The sequence below is a fragment of the Mauremys mutica genome, chromosome 11, assembly GCF_020497125.1.
Source record: "Mauremys mutica isolate MM-2020 ecotype Southern chromosome 11, ASM2049712v1, whole genome shotgun sequence".
Taxonomy (NCBI): domain Eukaryota; kingdom Metazoa; phylum Chordata; order Testudines; family Geoemydidae; genus Mauremys; species Mauremys mutica.
The window spans coordinates 5,123,549-5,146,062 of record NC_059082.1 but is presented as its reverse complement, the minus strand read 5'-3'; the positions used below and the strand labels follow the sequence as shown (position 1 = coordinate 5,146,062).

General features: G+C 45.8%; 1 protein-coding gene across 3 annotated transcripts in view; it reads left to right on the top strand.

Moving 5' to 3' along the window:
• Window positions 1-22,514, top strand: part of SMAD3 (SMAD family member 3) — a 376,021-nt gene that overhangs the window by 33,903 nt on the left and 319,604 nt on the right. The window contains exon 2 of one of the 3 annotated variants that reach the window (XM_044980014.1): window positions 6,437-6,561. The exons of the other annotated variants lie outside the window; for them this stretch is intronic. The gene's annotated coding sequence lies outside the window, so the exon portion shown is untranslated. The remainder of the gene's footprint in view (window positions 1-6,436; window positions 6,562-22,514) is intronic. 3 annotated transcript variants of the gene reach the window in all.

The window sequence follows — 22,514 nt, the reverse complement described above, 5'->3', positions numbered from 1 at the left end:
AATTTCCAGAGGTATAACTATGCAGACAAGAATCAGTCTAGAGATAACGAGGTTAGTTCAATCAGGGAGGATGAGGCCCTCTTCTAGCATTTGAGGTGTGAACCCCAAGGGAGGAGAAACTGCTTTTGTAGTTGGCTAGCCATTCACAGTCTTTGTTTAATCCTGAGCTGATGGTGTCAAATTTGCTAATGAACTGAAGTTTAGCAGTTTCTCTTTGAAGTCTAGTCTTGAAGTTCCTCAGATCCCACTGAGGAATATACACCTCTACCCCAATATAACGCGACCCAATATAACACTAATTCGGATATAATGCGGTAAAGCTGTGCTCCAGGGGGGCAGGGCTGCGCATTCCGGTGGATCAAAGCAAGTTTGATATAAGGCGGTAAGATTTTTTGGCTCCCAAGGACAGCGTTATATCGAGGTACAGGGGTACTAGGAAACTGCCCCATCTACTCAGGACACCCCCTACACTAACACAGGAACAAATCAACATACCCTTAAAGCCCAAACCGGAGTTATTCTATCTACTACCCAAGAGCCACAAACCTGGAAATACGTCTGTTAGTCTATAACGTGCCACAGGACTCTTTGTCGCTTTTTACAGATCCAGACTAACATGGCTACCTCTCTCATACTTATATCAATTAGTCATTCTAGATTAAGGACAAATCTAATAAATTGCATGTGCAATAGTAATTGTAGAGCAACCTTTTCTCTTGATGTTTATAAACAATTGATTGCACAGCTTCAGTTAATTAATTTGCACAACACCCCAGGGGCTAGGTAACTGACCTGATTCTGTCACTAACTTGCTCTGTGACCATGAGGCAAGACTGATATCCAGGGGTCTGTTTCTGTTGTCACACCAGTTGTTAATCTCCCATTGCAATTAACCATGGGAGAGACCAAAGATGACTGTACACACTGAGACTGCAATAGAAGACAGAGTCATAAATGTCAACATAAACTGCCCCTTTCAGCCTAAAATAAGCACTTCAAATTGTCAGTTTCAATGCTGAGGGATTCTCTGTAGAGAGGGGTGATGTTCATCTTACATGTAAGATAGATAGTATGCGCTTGCAAGAGACCAAGACAAACAGCACCAAAATTCCCTGTCATGCATATGGCTCCAAACACCAAAAGCAACATCTATGGCACCACGGGACTTAGACGTGGTGAAAAACACTGCTTGGAAACACCATTTACTCTAGCTCACACCGGCAAGTGACTCATGCCCCATGCTGCAGGGGAAGGTGAAAAACCTCAGGGTCTCTGCCAATCTGACCCACCCCAAATATGGAGACCAGTAAGACCCTGAGCATGTAGACAAGACTCACCAGCCAGACATGTGGGAAAGGATTCTCTGTAGTAACTTGGAACGCTCCCCATCTAGTATCCCATCTCCAGCAGTTGGAGATATTTGCTAATAGCAGTGGCAGATGGGTCATATGCCATTATAGGCAACCTCATCATACCATCCCCACTGTGAACTTATCAAGGTGTTACAACGAGAAGTATTTTTTCCACGTTTAGAGGTATATGAAAGCTGCAAACATTCTGTGGCGCTCTATGCTGGTAATGCAGAGGGTAAATGCACCAAGATCTCTTGGAGTGATGGTTAGCAAACGCGGATAACTTAAAGGTTGTGCATTGCTTTCAGATGGACCTGGAAGAAGTGCCCAGGCTAACTGCATCACGCTGGGGTTGGCATTATGTTGTGTGAAGTTAGGGCCAGTGGATAGATGGCTTAGCAGAAAGGTCTGACATCCCTAAACTATTTGCAGGTTTAATAACCATTAATCAGTGGACGTTAACCATGCGCAATTGATTGTGCACTTTCACTGCTGCCAGGTAACCCCTGGGATTTCTCCATTCCTGCCTTTCACTTACACAGATCTCCTCTTCTCTTTGCTTTGGAAGTACAATGGCTACCTCCTGGTGTCATCCTTTAGTTGCTGCCGCTGTTGTAGACAATACAAGTAATGGGTTTTCCTCCATCCAATGTTAAGATTGCTTATCTAGTAAGAGACTATGAGCTGTTCACTGTTAATGCTGGAGGAAGCAGCCTTTATGAAGAGGAGCTCACCAATGCCATCAAGGGAATCCTTTTATGACTGCCAGCTTCCTGGAAGTTACTTGAAGAGAGAACTTACCCACTGGAGCACACGCGATTATTTGCAGACACACCCTACAGCCGGGGTTCTCAGACTGGGGCTTGGGACCACTCAGGGGGTTACATGGTTATTACATGGGGGGGCGCGAGCTGTCAGCCTCCATCCCAAACCCTGCTTTGCCTCCAGCATTTATAATGGTGTTAAATTAAAAACCCTTGTTTATATATTTATATGGGGGGGGGTCGCACTCAGAGGCTTGCTATGTGAAAGGGGTCACCAGTACAATAGTTTGAGAAACACTTCCCTACAGAGAAGGGCCCAAGCAGCAAATTTTTAATCAGGATCTGAATCCAAATTTTCATAACATCTGAGGGTGTTCTTAGGTGTATTTCCAGGGCACCATCTTCATAGTACCTCAGTGCCAAGGGCCTAGATTGGGTTTTGCTTTGGGACGGTCTCTAACTTGTGCTAGTTCATGAAAATTGTTAAAACAAAGATGAAAATTTAGTGCAAAATGTTGAGGCACTTATAAGGCAACGCTCTCACTGGCAAGGATGGGAGTTTTGCTTGAGTTTAGGGGCTCGGAACTGGTTCTTTTCCCCCCCCCAAGTGGGGAGCTACCAGCTAAGGATCATTGCTGGTGAAATAGTATCTCTGTGTCCAAAGGTCAAACCTCAGTATAGCAGCTTTATTTATGGGTGGAAGTAAGTGCTTCAGTGGAGATAAAAATCAAGCTAATGAGTTGGCTTGAGGTGGCCATTTTCAAAAAGCAATATAAAGAAACCACTAAAAAGGCCAGAAGGTGGGCCCAGTCCTTGGCTTTGCTCCATGTGCAGGTGCAAGGGCTGCACACGGTGACTTGCTCTAACCGATTTAGTGAGCAAAAGCTATAGTGGGCAGCATCCTTTGAACCTCCCCATTCCAGGGGGAGAGTAGGATCATGGCATGAAGGGATTCATCCAAGGTATCTTTTTATTCACCTTTCAGAAACTTCCCAGTTAAGAAAAAGAGACAGAAGTCTAGTTCTTAACCCCTGGAATTATAGTCCTGGGAATGTTGTCTATATATTTTTTTTTTAGATTTAAAATAACTTAAGTAGTTTGGTTATTCCCCAAGTGATACAGAATGACATAATGTAGCCTTACCATAAACAGAGGGTTGAGAAGGTCTGAGGTATTATTTTGTGCCCTATTCTTAGAGCTGGTGGTAGGGGCAGGTAAGCAGGGCAGTTGCCCCAGGATGCCAACTTCTAGGGGGTGTTTTTCCACGCAACCTGTTTTTGCTTCATTCTTCTGATTGACCTTCTTGTCTTGGCTGTTTTGGGGGGAGGGGCAGGGACAGTGTCTGCTGTGGTCAGCAAAATGCCTAGGGCTGCTCCTGTCTGTGCTTAGGCTCCTTCTCCTCATACATAATTTGTGCATGAAACAGATGGTGTTCTAAGCCAGTGGTTCTCAAACTAGGGCTGCCGCTTGTTCAGGAAAAGCCCCTGGCGGGCCGGGCCGGTTTGTTTACCTGCTGCGTCCACTGGTTCAGCCAATCGTGGCTCCCACTGGCTGCGGTTCACCGTTCCGGGCCAATGGGGGTGGCGGGAAGCGGCAGCCAACACATCCCTCGGCCCGCGCTGCTTCCCGCCAGCCCCATTGGCCTGGAGCGGTGAACCGCAGCCAGTGGGAGCCATGATTGGCGGAACCAGCAGAAGTGGCAGGTAAACAAACCGGCCCGGCCCGCCAGGGGCTTTCGCTGAACGAGCAGCAGCCCTTGTTTGAGAAACCACTGTTCTAAGCTGTCTTGGCACTGATTTGCAAACCAGTGTTTAAACAAGGGGCTATTGTGCAGCCAGAGATTCTGAAGTGCTCTGGTCACGCACCTGATATGCTACCTAGGCCAGGGCTGCAAAGGAAACGTCAGGCTGTCTAGGGCGGCACTGAAACACTACAGCAGCGGTTCTCACTTGAGTAACCTGAGGACCCCCATTTTGATTTAAAATTTTGCAGCGGACTCCCAAGCCTTCCACTCAGCTCCAGGCCCTGCCCCCACTCCACCCCTTCCCCCAAGGCCCCACCCCCACCCCCCTCCTCTTCCCCGCCTCTTCCCACTCCTCCCCCAAGTACCCCCATCCCCCCTCCTCTCCCTCTCAGCACTTGAGAGGGGGAGAAGTTAATCAGCAAGGCTTGCAGACCCTCCGGAGTACCCTCGCCGCCCCCAGTTTGAGAAATGCTGCACTAGAGGATTATTCCCCTACATCACAGTAATCCTCAGCAGATTACTTAAGCCAGGTCTGTCTGCTTTGTGCCATAGGAGTGGCATAAACAGACTTACCAGGGGATATGGAGTATCTAGCCCCGTATGTCTCTAATGGCACAATAAGTAATAATTCTGCTGCATGTTCGGCAGTTGCATGGAATACATGGCACAGGAAGCTACATAGGGCTGTTTGTTGGAGGCTTTTGAAAAAAGCCCATATAGCCGCTTAACATTCTGCAGAAAACCTTATACAGATGTGACTTATTCCCAAATCTTTTAACTCTCATATGTTGTCATGACTCACAGTCTCTCCTGTGCTATTTCAGAAGGAGAAAAACAGGCTAAAACATTTGTATCCTTTTTCTATCAAACACATGCTAGCAAATCACAACCGCCTTATGTTATCGGTGTCTGTTACTGGCAGTGGCTACTGTTCACTGGAAAAGCCTGGTGAGTGAAGTAATTGAGGAGGTCTTTTCTCCAAAGAGTGTCCTTGGTTGGAAGGTAAATCCAGTAGAGAGTCGCTCTGCAGGCATATTTTTCTTCATTCTTCATGTGTTTGCGGGGGCATCTAGACACTGTGCTGACTACAGCTGGTCAAAAATGTTTCTTATGGACCAGCTTCCCATCAGAACATTCTAATTCAATGGGATCAGCACATTCCGCGGGACTGTGTCTGTTCTGTCCAAACGTTCAGTGGAAGCCAGGCTGGCTAGCTGACAGGCCAATCTGCCTGTTTGGCTTCCTGCCAGGCTGTGGGCAGGTTGCCCAGGCTCCCTGGACTTCCTTGGCTGCTCATCTGCCCCCATAGCCAGCTCCTCCACAACTGTAGTGATAACTTTCTGTGCCAGACAAGATAGCCATTTAAACATGAGAAGCGAAGCCTTTTGCACAGTTTTATTTGAGAAAACGCCCAGAAACTTGTAATAAAACAAGTTGGGCTTGTTTTTTTCCCATCTTTGTATCTGTGGATTGTGCCTTGAGATCGTAAAGTCCCCTCCAATGGGAAATAATGCCTTTAGCATTTGGTTTTAGGCATTACAATCAGTCTGTCGTTTTTCTGTTACTCCAAGCAATATTTTGCATAGCCTTCAAAACCAGCCATTCCCTTCCCTTCCCTGCTTTAACTATAGCTTTGCTGCTGGAAATGCTCTGATGAAAACTTTGGATGCTGCTACTATGAATGTCATGCATCATGGGCTAATACTTATTTTTGTACTTTAATTCCATGTTATTCACTAGCTTAATAGTTTAATATAAATGCAGTCTGTGGGGCTGACTATCATACTGTGCTGATATGACTGAACAATAAATCTTTATGTGCAAATAGGGAAATAGATAATATATGTGCACTCCTTGTTAGATAGGGCCAATGACTGTTTTGACAGCAGTCACACATGCACCGTCGCAAAGAGGACATTGAGACCAAATTTCAACCAGCTCTGATGGTGGGCATGCACTTCATGGTCATTTACACAGGCAAGCTTGGAGTTTGGGCACACTACTCCCTAGTTTCTGTGTGCAAATGGCTTGCTGAGGTGTAAAATGTTTATGTACACATTTCTGCAGGTGCAAGCAGTTACATGCACAGAACTGGACACCAACGTTGCCCTTTAAGTACTGTACTTTTATGACACTCATTTGGTTGTTTTTCAGGATAAATCTATTTTCTGCAGTGTTTGCTAGGTAATTTTCATATAATTGTTAAATGCATTGCCAGATTTGTCTGAATGTCTTGCAAATTTCACTTACCAACCTATAATAGATCTCTTTAGCAATAGTGAATCTCTTTCCTACCAATATGGTCTTCAGTGAAATTAGTACCTTTTAAATTTAGCCAACAAGATCTGTTTGCACACTAAAGGTTGTGTTATGTCCAGTATTTAAATGTGCTACCCAGTGCTGAGAGGAGCCAGGTCATGGATTACTGGTTTTCACCTATGGCACATGCTGCAGGCTATAAAAGAACTGAGCCACTGAGTAAATATCTTTGATGATGTATCTGAAAAACCAATTTGCTGATAAGTGCTACATATCTGATGGGGTTACATTCATATTTCAATCTTTAATTCTTACAGGTAAATTGGGCTCAAGGATGTTGTCCGATACACATTGATTGCCAAATGAAATGTGGTTAATGCATATAAAATATGCAAAGATTAATCCAAAAAAGGGAATGAAGACAATCCTTAAAGTCAGACTGGTAAGTGGTACCTTTTGGAATAATGTTTGTGAAACATACAATCACCTGTGCTAATAACCTTCCCTGTGTGGTCTTCCCTGATGGCGGTTAATTAAGCATTAAGAGGGGCATTGTATTCATCAGAGGCAGGAATGTTAAACACAAGAATACCATTCTGTGATAAGGTTCTTGGACTGTGGTAACGCTTGTCTTGAAATCCTGTTGATCCTTCTACTTACAAACAGGATATGGTGGTTTAGCTCACTAGGCAAATACAGATAGTTTGGAAACTGAAAAAGTTCCCATTTCACAACAGCTCTCAAAGCCCTGCCTGAGTAATTGCTTATCTGATCTGTGCTTGGCTATATGGTTTTGTCCTTCTGCTCTCCTTCTTTCAATTTCCTCTCAATAGACATTGACACACTAAGGAAGAAGCTCAATATTTCTACTGAACAGTCCCTCCACATCGTGAAAACCACCTTTGTTACTGATGTTGCCTTCGGCAGGCTCAAGTGACAAGGCAGAGGTTGAATGGGCCTTGGAAACTGAACTAGGGTTGCTCCATCTATGTAAGAATTGAGGGAACAGTTTGGGGGAATTTTAAACTGCTGACCATGATGTTTGGTACCCTGGGTGAGGCTGAGGTTGGTACTTGACTCATCTCATTGTCATCTGAGTTCAATTAGACTATTCCTGGAGTAAGGTTCTGCACAGCCTGTCTCCCAGTGTGTGGTGTCGAAGCCACATCTCTTGATATTTGTCGTGTGGATGTCTTTAAAGCATTTCTTTTGGTCTCCCCGTTTCCTTTCTCCTTTGAGTTGGACGTACAGCAATTGTTTTGGTAGGTGTGCATCAGACATGTGTGCACAGTGCCCACTCACATCAGCTGGTGCTGGATAATCAGGGCCTCAATATTGAAAGTGTTGGCCTCCATGAGGACACTGACACTAGTGCAATGATCCTCTCATTTTATGTTGAGGATCTTCCAGAGAAAGAGCTGGTGCTGGCATTCCAGGTTTTTCAGGTGTTGTCTGTAAGTCACCCAAGTCTCGCACCCATAAAGGAAAGTTGGGATTACCACCGTTTTATAAACTAAGTCTAGCTTGTCTTCTAATGTTGTGGTTGTTGAACACTCATTGAGACAGTCTGCCAAAGGCCAGGCTGGCACAGCGAATTCTGCGCTGAATCTTGACATCAATGTCTGCCCTCTGTGAGGGATGGCTGCCAAGGTAGGCAAAGTGGTCTACATCTTCCAGTTCTTCTCTCAGTGTAGAACTTCCTTGCTGGGTCTCATGATTGACCAGGAGCTGGCTGGTGGAGAATTTTTGTTTTGCCGATGTTCAGGGTTAGCCCTTGGCTTTTGTAAGCTTCGCAGTTAAGGGCTGGATATTGCCATACTATAAAATGTTCATAGAATTGTAGAATATCAGTGTTGGAAGAGATCTCAGGAGGTATCTAGTCCAACCGCTGCTCAAAGCAGGACTAATCCACAGACAGATTTTTGCCCCAGATCCCTGAATGACCCCCTCAAGGATTGAACTCTCAACCCTGGGTTTAGCAGGCCAATGCTCAAACCACTGAAGCTCCCCCTTCTAAAAGCTCTAGTCTTGGACCAAATTCAGCCCTGGAGTAAGTCCACTGAAACCAATAGAGTTGCAATCGATAAATGTGGGCCAGTATACGTTTTAAACATGAAACTCTCCAGTTTTTACAAGCTCGTACACATGTGCAAAGCAACTCTGAGATAATCAGCATTGAAAATACATTGTTTCTCTTGGAAACTGTTTACATAACATTTAAATGGAGCATTTAAACCAAAGTTTGTTTATACAGAAAGACTGTCATGCCAACTAGCAAAGTAATTTTACTTTTTTGGCAGATGGGACTGAAATCAGTCTCCTTTTTTTTTTTTTTACTGTCCTGCGCTCCACCCTGCTGCCATGTACAATGGTTTGCAGCTCTGCAGTTAAGAGGATTCCAGTGGTGCCCTATCATGCCACTAGAGTTCAACTTGTCAGTATTTCCAGGACCAAATCTCTCCAAGAGGCTTATAACTCCTCATAAAAACTGCACTTTGAGCTGAAAATTGGCCTTGCGCATGGGGAGCAACCTTCTTTTTACTGAATTTGAAATAAAAAATGTCCGAGATTTTTTTTAAACGCCACCTTCTATCTCAAATCGGTTAATTTTTTTTTAGAAACCTTTCCAGGATGTTAATTTAGAAACAGAGAGGGAGGGGGTGAGTGATTTTTATTTAGAAATGCAGTTTTCTGGGCCTACTCACATTACGTTTTCTCAGTGTATGACTCCTAAAGAGTTTGAGCTTGCAGACTGAACACTGAGCCTAGATGTGTTGGGGACCATTGCCACGTCACTTCAGTGATTGCCCATGTGCAGAAATCCCTTTCAAGTGGACGCACACAGGCAAAATTATCCCAAATTACCATAATTGCGGTGGACTAAGGAGGGTTTATATGCTATACTAACTTCATTGCTTGGGACTTACAATACAAATGAAGTGTAGGAAACAATCCTGGGGGAGACTGGAAGATGCCCTGTGACATCCGCCAGGGTGCAATCTGGACTGTGGAACCCCTGTGCCCCCTCTCAATCTCCTGCCAGGCTGTCTCCTACACTGTGATGCCGGTGAACAGCAAACCCCTCCAGGCTCTGTTCACTCAGCCATCAGCGTGCAGAGGCACACCCAGCAAAATTACATGAAAGCTCTCATAGCCACTTGTGAACTGCATACAGAGAGACCCCAGCCTTGCACCCCAGAAATGTGCATCTTGTACTCCTCAAGAGCTTCTTGATCAATACAAGCTCATGAATTAGTTCGCCACGCCTTCAAAATGTAGTGGACATGCCCCAGCTTCTGTAATCTAAGCCTGTGTAGTGGGGTGGTCACCCTCTCCTTCCCTGAGGGGTTTAAAGACAGCCCTGGGAGAGGGCTATGGCAGGGGAACTAGCTTTCCAGCCGTTGGAGCGCCCTCTGCAGGCCAGTGTCCTGCTACCGCTTGGCCCCCGTGTCCCTCCTGGACCCGGTGCCCCTTTCTCCAGGTTGTTGCCCCCCTGGCAGTACTCCCACACTCACCCTGGGGAACCCCAACCTACTAACCCCACCTCGCCTCAGTATACACTACTGCCAGTCATTGTCTAGCCCCCGCGCCCTGGGGCAGGCTGCAGTATCAGCCACTCGTCACTGGCAAGGTTGGGTTTGGACCTGCTGCCTTGGCCTACCCCTGGGCTGCCCCCTGCAACCCCCAGTACCTATTAGCCCAATGCTAGGCCGCAGCCTGGGGCTTTCCAGGCCGGAGCTCTCCAGCTCCTCTGCCTTTCCCCAGCCCTGCTCCACTCCCAGTACCCTGTCTCTAGCTCCCTGCAGCCAGGCCCGTCTCCCTCTACAGCCAGAGAGAGACTGTTGGCTTGAGCTCCTGGCTCACAGCCTCTTACAGGGGCCAGCTGGGCCCTAACTGGGGCATGGCCCCAGCTGAGCCTGCTTCCCACTCAGCCTGGGCTGTTCTCCCAGCCCTCTCCCAGGGCTGGTTTTAACCTTGTCAGGGCTGGAGCGGGTAACCACCCCGCTACAGCCTGGATTTCTCCAGGTGTATAATCACTGACCGTATACTGTAGGGTTCACAGATGAAATCATGGATAGAGCTCTCAGTGGAAAGAGGCATTATATTTGTGTGTACCTTCTTCTGTAGCGTACCACACCCAGTTGAGGAACTGATTGTTGGGTATGGCAGCACTCTCATAAATATTAAAAGAAAGAAAACAAATTTCATAACTGTCACAGTAAATCATCATAAATGCATATATGCAAAATTATATATTTACATGCACAAATATACAAAACAATATACATATCTATTATCGCTTCTATTGAGACCAGAATCATTCTAGATTAAACTTAGCTGTTCCCAGGAACTTGCCACTGGAGCATACAGTTGTTGACTTTGCAACTAGTTTATTATAAAACTGGGCAAGATTAAAACTCTGAATATAGATACGCTGCAGACGGTAGGAGCCAGCAGGATTCTGAAGCCTGTAACAGCTGTCAGTGTGCAAGGCTTTTAAACAGTGAGCTACTCAGACTAATCTTTTAAATTGATGCTATGCAGGGAAAATCTAGGATTTTGCAAAAATTGGTATTTTTCCCCTTTGGGAGACGAGCATTCATGGGTTGTTTGTTTACCTGTAGGGTGAATGCCATAGCGGTTTCCTTTGACGCTGCTGACTGACTTGAGAAACCCGACTTACTAAGAGAATAGCAGCCTAAAGACTCGGGTTGAAAAACAACAAATATCTAATCCTTTTACCGCTATTGAAGAAATAACATAGTACAGTTCTGTCCCCACCAATAGCCAGAGGCTTCAAATTAAATCAAATGCATGAACAATATCTGACTTCTTTTAATAAGCGAGGTGCAGTGAAAGATGTGTGCAGTGCAGCCAATGCATCTTTGCTACTGGAGAAACTTGCTGTTGTGCAGAACTTTTCATGAGCTAATTAGCACCTCAGAAAGTGAGTTTGTGCCTTTATAAGAGAGAGAGGAATTAACTAAGGTAGCTCTCCTCTAGCCATGAATTTGCTTTTGCCAGAAGTAAGCACAGCATAGAACAGAGAGTTGTTTCTAGGACCATGCTTACATGTAGAACCCTGTTCGGTATATGGTGCTGTAAATATTACATTAGAACCACTAGGGAGCCAGATTGGTCCAGCCCTAGGGTTCAAAATAAAGAGAGAGGAAAGTTTGGCATGAGTCGAAGTGAAGAGTAAAAAAGTATATTCTGTTCTCAAATTTCTCTTCTCCCCTCTAAAGCTCTGATGACTCTCCCTGTCCCTATTGTGTGATCAGGGCCGGCGCTTCCATTAGGCGACCCTAGGCAGTCGCCTAGGGCGCCAGGATTCGGGGGGTGGCATTTTGTGCACTCCCCACTGGGCGCACGGGAGCTTCCAGTTCCGCTCCCATCGCGCCGCCGAAGAAGGACCTTCTGCCGACGTGCCACGGAAAACAGCGGCAGGCAATTGAGCAGCTCAATGACTGCCACTGTCGCCTGCCGCATTTCAGTGGAGAGTCCTTCTTCGGCAGCGCGATGGGACTGGAACCGGAAGCTCCCGCGTGCCCCGTGGGAAGCGCACAAAATGCCGCCCCCCGAATTCTGCCTAGGACGCCAGAAACTCTGGCGCCGCTCCTGTGTGAGATTTATTTCATACCCAAACTTGTACACACCAGCAATGTAGATCTGTATTTCTAGTTGCAGTAGAACCTCAGAGTTACGAACACATCAGGCATGGAGGTTTGTTCGAAACTCTGAAATGTTCGTAATTTTGAACAAAACATCATGGTTCTTTCAAAAGTTTACAGCTGAACATTGATTTAATACAGCTTTGAAACTTGCTGCTTTTAACCATCTTAATTTAAATGAAACAAGCACAGAAACAGTTTCCTTAACCTTGTCAAATCTTTTTTAAACTTTCCCTTTATTTTTTTTAGTAGTTCACATATAACACACCACTGTATTGTATTGTATTTTTTTTTTTGCCTCTGCTGCTGCCTGATTGTTTGCTTCCAGTTCCTAATGAGGTGTGTGGTTGACAGGTCAATTCGTAACTCTGGTGCTTGTAACATTGAGCTTCTACTGTAAAGTGGACTGCACCTTTAAGGCCACCCCAGGAAAGCTACTGGCCAGATCTGGGTTTGGTACATACAGAGTGGTCTCTGAGTTGAGCATGTTTGTTGGAATCTCCGGGACTGTCTGTGCTAGTTGTTTGGGTCTAATACTACATGGAGAATATCACAACATCATCTATCCTGCACATGAATTTAGGGTAGCATTATCCACAACTCCTCTGTTAGGAGATGGATGGCCAGATGAATTCTGCTCTGTTACTTGGTATAAAATACACAGTAACACTATGGGAGACATTCACCACTGGCATAAACAGACACATCTGCACTTATGTCAGAGTTCTCCCTTTTTACACTGATGGTGACTTTATCTTATTGACATCTGTGGAGTTACCGTTGGAAATTGCACCAGCGTAACTGAGAACTGTTAGTCCCAGTGTTCAGAACTGAAGCGGACACAGTGTTCACTTACAGGCTTATCTGAAGTCTGTCTTTTTGTTACCAATCGAAAAAGAAACTGTAGAATTGGTTTGATTTGTCTAAAGTACTTTGACTCTGAATTAAACCAAAGTGAATCCAAAAGGAAAATAAAGACTTAGAAGTGAAGTGATAAAAGGATAGAAAAGTTTTGACAACTATATGAAAGGATACTTGATCTAATTTCCTTAGTGTAAGTGATACTAATGGAGGGAACAAGACAAAAATATAATCGATGAAGCCTTCTAAACGTAAGGACTTGGTGGAAAAACACAATTGGGAGGAAAGGGCATGTGTGAGAACTGGATTTGGCCACTAATGTTTTCCACATTTGAAACTGAAAAGGAGACAGCTCAAGAAATAAAATGAACAGTATGAGGTTTGGCTTCCCTTTGCCATATTCCAAAGCACTAAGAACATTCCTTAAACATGTTCAAAAACAAAAAATGTTTTTCATTAAACTCCACAAATTTTGCTCTGATTTAGATGGAAAATTTTCCAAGACACAAATACAGTAAAAATGGTAACCTAGCGAGTTCAATCAGACAAAAGATAAAGCATATGTACTTGCCTCGGTGTGTATGGTTTTGGAGACGCAAATCCCATTAACATAACTAGGAGCAATGGAATGACTCTATCTCTGTGCCTAGAAAGAAAATTATACCCTTGAGTCTGCCCAGATGCCAAATATAAAAGCCTGGAAACTGGACCTCTTCTGTTTCCCCTTATGAGTCACCAGTTATCATCCTCACAGCCAAGCACCAATGATTACTGTGGATTTTGTCTGTAATTCATCGCCATTAATACTGAGCCATATGAAACCACCTCTACCTCCGTCAAACCCTGAGTGCACTTTTCCCTGTGACATTCTCAGCCCCGGTTGGCTGGCTAGGACTGACAATCACTTGGGCTTCCTGCATGGCAGTGCAGATTGCTATCGCTGGGGGAGTGCTTCCTCTGACCACCCTGGGTCTGTGCCCCACAAAATGGCTGAAATGTTGGCCCACCACCCACAATATCCCACAATCCTTCTGCAATTTGGGTCACCGCTTCATTTTTATCCCTGTTGAGGAGAAGGGAAGTGGCTTCTGCAAGGGGATGTGGAAGGATGGGGGTTGCTGAGTGTGGGGTACTTGTTGGGTCAGTGGGGATAGGGGCTGGGTAAGGGGGTTTTGTGCTGCTATGTTGTGGGGTGGGAAAGCTCTTTGAGAAGACCAAATGTGATACTGCTTTGCAACTATTGGCAAACTACTGATATGGATGGTGTTATCGAGCTGTGTGCTGAAGGCTTCAGCAAATGAGCTGTCTAACAGCTGGTGCATTGCAACCCAGGTGGAAGAGCAGACACACGTGGTTCTACCATAGTTCAGGTTTGGACTTTTATTTTCCTGTGTGCCAGTTCTTGGTTAAGTGTATCGTCTCGTCTTGTTGCTGTAACATCTAATGGCAAAATAGTCAGAGTAAAGTTGGATTATGCCATAGATATGGTATCCATTGGGGAAATCCACAAGACAAGCATGGTGTGGGTGTAACACTAAAACCAGACCAGAATTTTCCTCGAAGGAAATCATAGACTCTGGGAGGGATTCTCCAGCCAGCTATGGCTTCTGTGTTGCTTAAGCGGTGAGAGGGTTGTAAAAAGCTCATTTGCCGGCAGGCCCAGGGTAGGATAGGCATAGGCTGCCCTGTGTAGCCTCTTTGCAAACTCTGGAGCAGGGCTGGGCTGCAGACAGCAGAGTTCTGTATATTATGCAGTAACACCAGTCCCACGAGCTACTCAGAATAGCGAGGGGGCAAAGCTCCCTCTATGCCAGGAGCTGCAGCACAGAAGCTCAGCCCTTGCTTTTTCAAAGAGAGAGATGGGCCACAGCTTCACACAAATAAAGTCTGGCCCATCGAAAGTAATCTGAACCAGTTTGGGTCAAAGCGGAGTGTGGTCCAAGCCCTTGTCAAAGCTGGCATTCGTATTCCTGGAAACAAAGTCTGGCTGCCTCCTAATAGCATAATGCTGTAGACAGGAGTCATTAGGATGCTAGCACTCCTATTCCTATTTATTTCAAATATGATTTAGTGTCATGATGGCCAATCCAGGAATCCACAGCATTAGTGTTACCAATCAGGTGTTCCCTAATGACATGAAACGTAGCCAGTTTTGATTCCTGGTGCTACTCTGAGTGTTGAAGGCCACAAAGGAAAATCGAGGCGAATGACTACTTTAACATCAAAGCATGCACAACTGGCTGGAGACAATGTAAGATAATTAGCTCACTGGCTAGCTCCATCTGTACATGGTGGCTTCAGCTTCAAGAAATCTCCATCAAGAATACAGAATAGAAGAGTGGGAGGGTTGCAACAACTGCTTGTGGGTGTAGTTCAAACTGATCCCATTACACATGATGCTCGTTATGGCTGAGGAAAGGAATGAGCCTTCCTTTCCATTTAAACGGAGTCTTTCCCAGGGAGAGCTGTACAGAGCTAGAGTGGCCTGGAATTCCTGTGGAAGAGGAGAAGGCATTGTGATCACTGGAACTCTTGCAGAGCAGGTGATTGGAATTTGACTTGCCATATGTCACAGGAAGTCTGTGGAAAAGCAGGGAATTAATCCCAGCTTTCCTGAATCCCAAGATAGTGCCCTCACTGCTAGCCCATCCTTCCTCTCAACCCACTGAACCACTGCTACCTTCAGCCTCCTGGCTAATGAATTAAATCTGCTTATTTAGCAGTTTGAATTAAATTCACTGTGGTGAGGATTTTTTTTATCTTACTAGCTGTAATTCTAGTGAGAGGCAGATCCTCAGCTCATGTTCGTTGGTAATGGTTCCAGTGACTGAGTCCATAGGAAGTAAACTGCAGAGTTGTGGGGATTTTTATGGTCATTTATAGCTGCCGTTTTGTTCCTTTCAGTCAGTTTTCACCCTACGTGACAGTAAGCCAATTTCCCAGTTTAGAATGTGTTTTGTTTTGCTGTTAACCAATAAAAAGACACAGGAGACGGGGGGGAGAAGGATTTAAGGAGGGGAAGTGGAGGAAATCAACACCTTTCCTCATGCCCAATGCATTTACAAGCCAAATCACAAGATGGCATAACAGCAAAAGAATGGAGCATATGGGTCTCACCTGCGAATCCATGGTCCCTCTGATTTCAGAGACAATGCGCATGAATTTTTAGGGCTTTCTGAATCAGAGCACTTCAAGAAGGAGGCTCAAATCCAACTGAAAAATTTGTGAACGTGTCCTTCAAAATCTGATCCCTTTCTGAGGCCTAGATGGTGACTGGACCTACATGTCCTAGCAAGGAGGGAGTGAGAACCCCCCCCCTTACATGGGCTGCCCTGGACCGTGGGTCTCTATATGTAAGAGGTAAGAAGCAGTGGGGCAGGTGGGGAGTGGGCAGGGAATGGGTGGAACCATGATTCCATTTCTTGTATTTACTGGCTAGCACAGCTTAGCTGGTGGGTGGGTGGGGGGATGTTGTAACTTCCTCTTGGTACAAACCAGAGGCAAGGAGCAGGCAGGAGTGGGTCCCAATACTTTCTGGGACCAGTCCTGGAGTGATGCAGACTATGCAGCGCAGCGCTCCTTGCTCAGGATTCGGCCTAAATTCAAACTCTAGCCCTAAATTTGCCAGTGCTCTCATCTGTCCCTTGCACCTTCCAATTCCTACACTTACTACATGGTAAACTCCATCTGTTGGGGGGCAGTGCCAGCTCCCCTCTTGTATGCTCTCTTCAGATTTCAGTGCCACTCAGCCGCAAAGGGATTAAACACAATTGTCTGGAGTTGCTGTCGGAGCAGATTAGGTCGCTTTTAGTGAAGGAGGTTTCCTTTTACATTTCTTACGGTTCTATTCCCCCACTTTCTCTACCTTCTCAGAAACCCAATAGCTGGCAAAATCAGTGATCTGGATTAGCGGGGACTCGGACAGAATGTGAACTGCTCTCAGGTTCCCATCTAACTCTTTCCTCCGCATCTATCTGGGAATTCAGTGCTAGATTGTCAGCCCTGGGGACCGATGTTTTTCACCCACAGGTACAATGTGGGAAGCAGTGTTTCAGGTTTCCCCACTCAGCCTACCTGGGTGTCTCAGCTTTGCCTAGGAGTGACCACCTCTAGGGAGAAAAAGGGGTCACTGCTCTCTGTAATCTCCCTTCTAAAGCACAGAAGCTGCTATATAAGTAGACATGGCAGTATTAGCTTTTTATTTTTTATGATTTGGGTGGATAATTAATCATTTTAAAGCTTTTTTTTGGTTATCTATTTAAATTTTCACAGTTGTGAGAAATTATTCGAGGCTCAAATGAAGGAGGAGTCAGACAATTATTTAAGTGATATTCCGTTGAGATTCAAAAGTTAAAACTTTATTAAACAGTGAAAACTCAAATTGTCAACGTTGCATGTCAGAACGTACAAGTCACCAACTGCTGACTGAGAATTGGGTTTCAGCTTCCAACAGCTGGGTTCAAAGAACTAAACAATTAAGAGGAGCTACAGATAGGGTTTCTGCTACTGAGTGGGGACCTGGAAAGTTCTGAAGGTTCTGTTTGGCTGAGCATCTGAAAGCTGGTGCTCGTAGTTAGTGTTCCTTGGCCTGGCCTGTCAGTGCAAAATTACAGCCGTTGGAGTGGACGGAAGGTGCCGGCTAGAGGAGGTGAGACTATAACGTCTGCCTAAAAAGAGGTCGTTTCATCCAAAGTTCCACAAATGAATGAAGGACAGAGTTTAGGTCCCTGATTCTGCAAACCTTCCTAATGTAACACTTGCTCACAAATAGCCCAGCTGACTCCAAAGTAATAGTGAGATGAGTAAGGGTGACAGCAGCAGAGTCTTTGCTAGATTGCTCATTTTCCAGATGGCCTGTCCATGTTTCATCAAAGCTTAGAGTGGGACTCAACATACAACACTTTACCGTGCAATAGAATAATAATGAATAAATAGGCAGTCACTCTTGCTCCCTCTTGGTATTCATTGCGGATTATACTCACCATCCTCCTATTGCTCCTCCACATATAAGGCCCAAGTAAATAGGCTTTATGGCACATGGAGGTCAAAAGGGTGTGGTTTCAATCTCCACATGACTGCCATAGGGAAGATCTGTAGTGAATATCGCAGCCCCTAGGCCATCTCTTACAGGAGTCATGACCAAACGGATCCATGCAACTGAAGAAGCAAAGCCTGGGCCCCACCTCCTCATGGTGGTATATGCAGAGCTGGTGTGAGCCCACCTGTATTGCATGTAGGGTGTGTGGCATCTGCTGAATGTCTGCTCCACAGCTGCCTTGCCCTGCATGGGAGGCTTTGCAGCCCCTGGGAGGGATGATGGGAGAATGACACCACATGAGGATACTGATCATTGTGAACTCTTCCGCTGTTCACGTGTAATGTATATGGTGATATACCCATCTCATAGAACTGGAAGGGACCCCGAAGGGTCACTGAGGTCCAGCCCCCTGCCTTCACTAGCAGGACCAAGTACTGATTTTGCCCCAGATCCCTAAGTGGCCCCCTCAAGGACTGAACTCACAATCCTGGATTTAGCAGGCTCTTTGTTCGGTGTTTGCATAGCGCTTAACACAATAGTCTGTGACGGGCTCCTATGTGCTACGTCAAGATAAATACGAAATGACTTGGTGCTAAAGTAACTAGAACAAGGCACTAGCAACCCCATAAACAAGTAGAAACGTGTTGCATGCGTCCTTTTCCCTTCTTTTTCCCTTTCTTATCCAAGTTTGTTTTGATGAAGGAAGATAGTCATTTACTTCTAATTTATAGTTATTTCACCTATCTTCTCTTAATTGGTGATTCTACTCGGGCAGATACGCATTATAAAAGGGTATTAAGTGGTAGCATTTTCAAGTGGTTATCTTATTGTTTTCATGTATTTCCCTTGTCCTCCCCAGCCCCAATATTCATAATGAAAATCTACAGTTAGTATTTGACCCAAGATAGCTTTTAATTTGTCTTTGTGCACCTGCTGCTTGGCACACAACTAAGTGCACCTGCAATAGTGAGTCTGCACCTGTTTTGCACATGTAAACAGCCATGCGCACAGACACAAATAGCAGTCTCAGGTACACAGACTGGACATGCATCCCTATTGTGTGGTTTCAGAGTAGCAACCATATTAGTCCGTATCCACAAAAAGAACAGGAGTCCTTGTGGCACCTGGCTGGAATATGGGGTGTTTGGAAAGAATAAATTGGAATTAATGGAATGACGCTTCTGGTTGAGTCATCTGCAGGGAGTGGACCTGTCAATTGGATCGAAAGGAGCAAAATGAGGATCTATTGAATCCAAAATCATATTCCTACAGCGTTTTACTGCCTGATTTTTAAGCAGCTTTTCTCCCACTTTGTCTCAATTTAAGAATAAAGATCCTTTCTTGTGGATACTTCAGCTTTCCTGAACACCCACCACTGTCGTTTTTTTCGCCCTTGGAGCAGATATTGGCTTGTATTTACAAGCCCAGTAATTACCGGCCACAACCTGTTATCAGTATAAATACATACAAGGGAAATTGCAAGATTATGGTTGAAGCTTGCAGGTTTTTAGACTAATAAATATTTGAGCCTGAAGCAATGTTCCACTTTATTCCCCCTTTAAGTGGATTTGGGTAAGATGTGAGGTTGTCTGTCAGGTTTGATGGAGTCAATAAGATTCAACCATGTTCTACTGTAATTAATATTTGAAAAGAATTTGCCTGGGACTTAGCCCTTGGCAGTGAGGGCAGTAACTATAATGGTAGGGAATAGTGCAAGCCCCGTGCATTTGTTGTCCTTTAGTACAATGCTAAATAGCAATGACTGGGAAGGGAAACTCACTGGCAATGTTTTTTCTTGACAGTTGCTTGGATTTTCAGTGTAAGGGCTTGGCTACACTTACAAGTTGCAGCGCTGGTTTAAATAAGAACTCACTCCCTCAGTGTAACAATTCATGTCTGGAGATAGTGGATACAATGCTGCCCGTGTTAAATGTTGTCATTTCTGTTTCTACAGTGACCTTGACTACTGGACTGCCCAGATGTTCAACATCACAGAGGCTTCAAAATTTGAGAAAAAATCCCCGAAAGAGCAAAGAAGACATGCTGAAAACTGTTCTTAATCAGTCTGCTCGAGAGAGTAAGGACTTGAAGGATTGGCGAGAGAAAGAAAGCAGGACACGCAAGAGAAATGCAGTGGCCAAGAGGAAAACCACGGAGCGGCTGCTAAGCATCCTGGAGCGCCAAGCGGAGTCTATAGAGTCACTCGTTGCCATGCAAGCAGAGCACTACCGTGCTACTCCCCCACCCGCCCCGTCCTTTGTGCCTTGTGCCCCAATGTCAGCTCAAACCACCTTTCCCCAGCATCCAGGTTCTTACCACCACCAGCTGCCTCCAACACCTGTATGTTCCCCAACCAGCCCTGATACCTACCACCACCCTTACCCTCTGCATTCAACCCCCATCACCATGCAGTATATGAACCCTGAAGTGCAGGATTCATTAAACAGCAATCCAGACAGGGCATATGCAAACTTGTGACTGTACAGTTCACCAACCCACACCCCTGCCCTCTTGTGTTCATGAAATGTTGTGTGTCTGTCTGTCTGTCAAGGAAGTTTTTTTCTTTTCAATAAAACAATTCTTGGCTTTGAAAACAGTCTTTATTATAGCAGATAGTGAAAGATACCTTAGCCCAGTAAAGAAAGAGGCACTACAAATCATATTATTATTATGGATAATAGAATAACAGTGTAAGCAGTGCAATTCACTCCCATGCAAGGCAGCAAACATTATTGTTGGCTTTCAGCCTCAAATTCTTCCCTCAAGGCATCCCTAATCCTTGTAGCCCTGTGCTGGGCCTCTCTATTAGCCCTGCTCTCTGGCTGTGCATATTCAGCCTCCAGGACTTGAACCTCGGTGGTCCATGCCTCACTGAATGTTTCACCCTTCCCTTCACAAATATTATGGAGGGTACAGCAAGCGCATATAACCGCGGGGATGCTGCTTTCCCCCAAGTCTAGCTTCCCATACAAGCAACGCCAGCGGGCTTTTAAACGCCCAAAAGCACACTCCACAGTCATTCTGCACCGGCTCAGCCTGTAGTTGAACCGGTCCTTGCTCCTGTCAAGCTTCCCTGTATAGGGTTTCATGAGCCAAGGCAGTAACGGGTACGCGGGGTCTCCAAGGATCACAGTGGGCATTTCGACATCCCCTACTGTGATCTTCCTGTCTGGGAAAAAAGTCCCTGCCTGCATCTTCCTGAACAGGCCACTGTTCCGAAAGATGCGTGCATCATGCACCTTTCCAGGCCAGCCTGTGTAAATGTCAATGAAACGCCCGCGGTGATCCACAAGCGCCTGGAGAACCATAGAGAAATACCCCTTCCGATTAACGTACTCTGATGCCAGGTGGGGGGGGGCCAGAATAGGAATATGCGTCCCATCTATTGCCCCTCCACAGTTAGGGAAACCCATGTGTGCAAAGCCATCCACAATGTCCTGCACGCTCCCAGAGTCACGGTCTTTCTTAGCAGGATGCGATTAATTGCCTTGCAAACTTGCATCAAAACGATTCCCACGGTCGACTTTCCCACACCAAACTGGTTCCCGACCGACCGGTAGCTGTCTGGAGTTGCCAGCTTCCAGATTGCAATAGCCACTCGCTTTTCCACCGTCAGGGCAGCTCTCAATCTTGTGTCCTTGCGCCGCAGAGTGGGGGCGAGCTCAGCACACAGTCCCATGAAAGTGGCTTTTCTCATACGAAAGTTCTGCAGCCACTGCTCGTCATCCCAGACTTCCATGACGATGTGATCCCACCACTCAGTGCTTGTTTCCCGAGCCCAAAAGCGGCGTTCAACGGTGCTGAGCATTTCCGTAAATGCCGCAAGCACTTTAGTGTCACACGCGGCAGGCAAATCCATATTGATATCATCGTCGGAATCCTCACTGTCACTTTGGAGCTGAAGGAATAGCTGGACTGCCAAACGTGTTGTGCTGGTGACACTCATCAGCAGAGTCCTCAGCAGATCGGGCTCCATTTGCCACAGAAATCGCGATTCACACAGAGAGTAACAGAAAGACACTCACAATGGCGCCAAACGCTGCTGGAAAGAGTGAATGCTGGGATGTGAAGCGATGCACCACGGGGCGCTGGCAAACAGGAAGCGGAATGACCCGCACACTTCCTTCCCCTTCCCACAATACTCAGCGCCAAAACGGCGCCAAAACGGGACGAGGTGCTCTGTGGGATAGCTGCCCACAATGCACCTCTCAATACAGCGCTGGAAAGTGCTGCAAGTGTGGCCACACTGCAGCGCTGGTAGCTGTCAGTGTGGCCACACTCCAGCGCTGGCCCTTCCACAGCTGCATGACCAGCGCTGTAACTCCCAGCGCTGCAACTTGTAAGTGTAGCCAAGCCCTAAGACACTGACCAGCTACTCAGCGAGTATCATCTAGAAACACAATAATAATATAATGAGGTGAGGTAAAAGGTTATAATTTTAAAACAGTGGAGGGAGGGGGAATGAAGCTAAGGCTGAAAGCTAAATTGTGACTGTGTAACACTTAATGGAGAAAACTGATGGAATAGATGTCTGCCATCTTTCCAAGTGCCATCCAGACCAGCCTAGTCCAAAAGGGAATACATGCCAAAGTAGTAGGCAGCCACAAGCCATTCTCTCGTTGTATTGCAATAGAGTGCAGGAGCCTCAGTTGCTGACTAAGACTCCATTGTGCTCAACGCTGCATAAACAAGAACTGCCCCAAAGAGCTTATAATCAAAGTGTCAGACAACAAATGGAGACAGACCTTGAGCACCCACTTTTGTATGCCCCGGTCTGCATTTGGACACGGGAACAGGAGAACTGCTCACCCAACTTGCACCCTC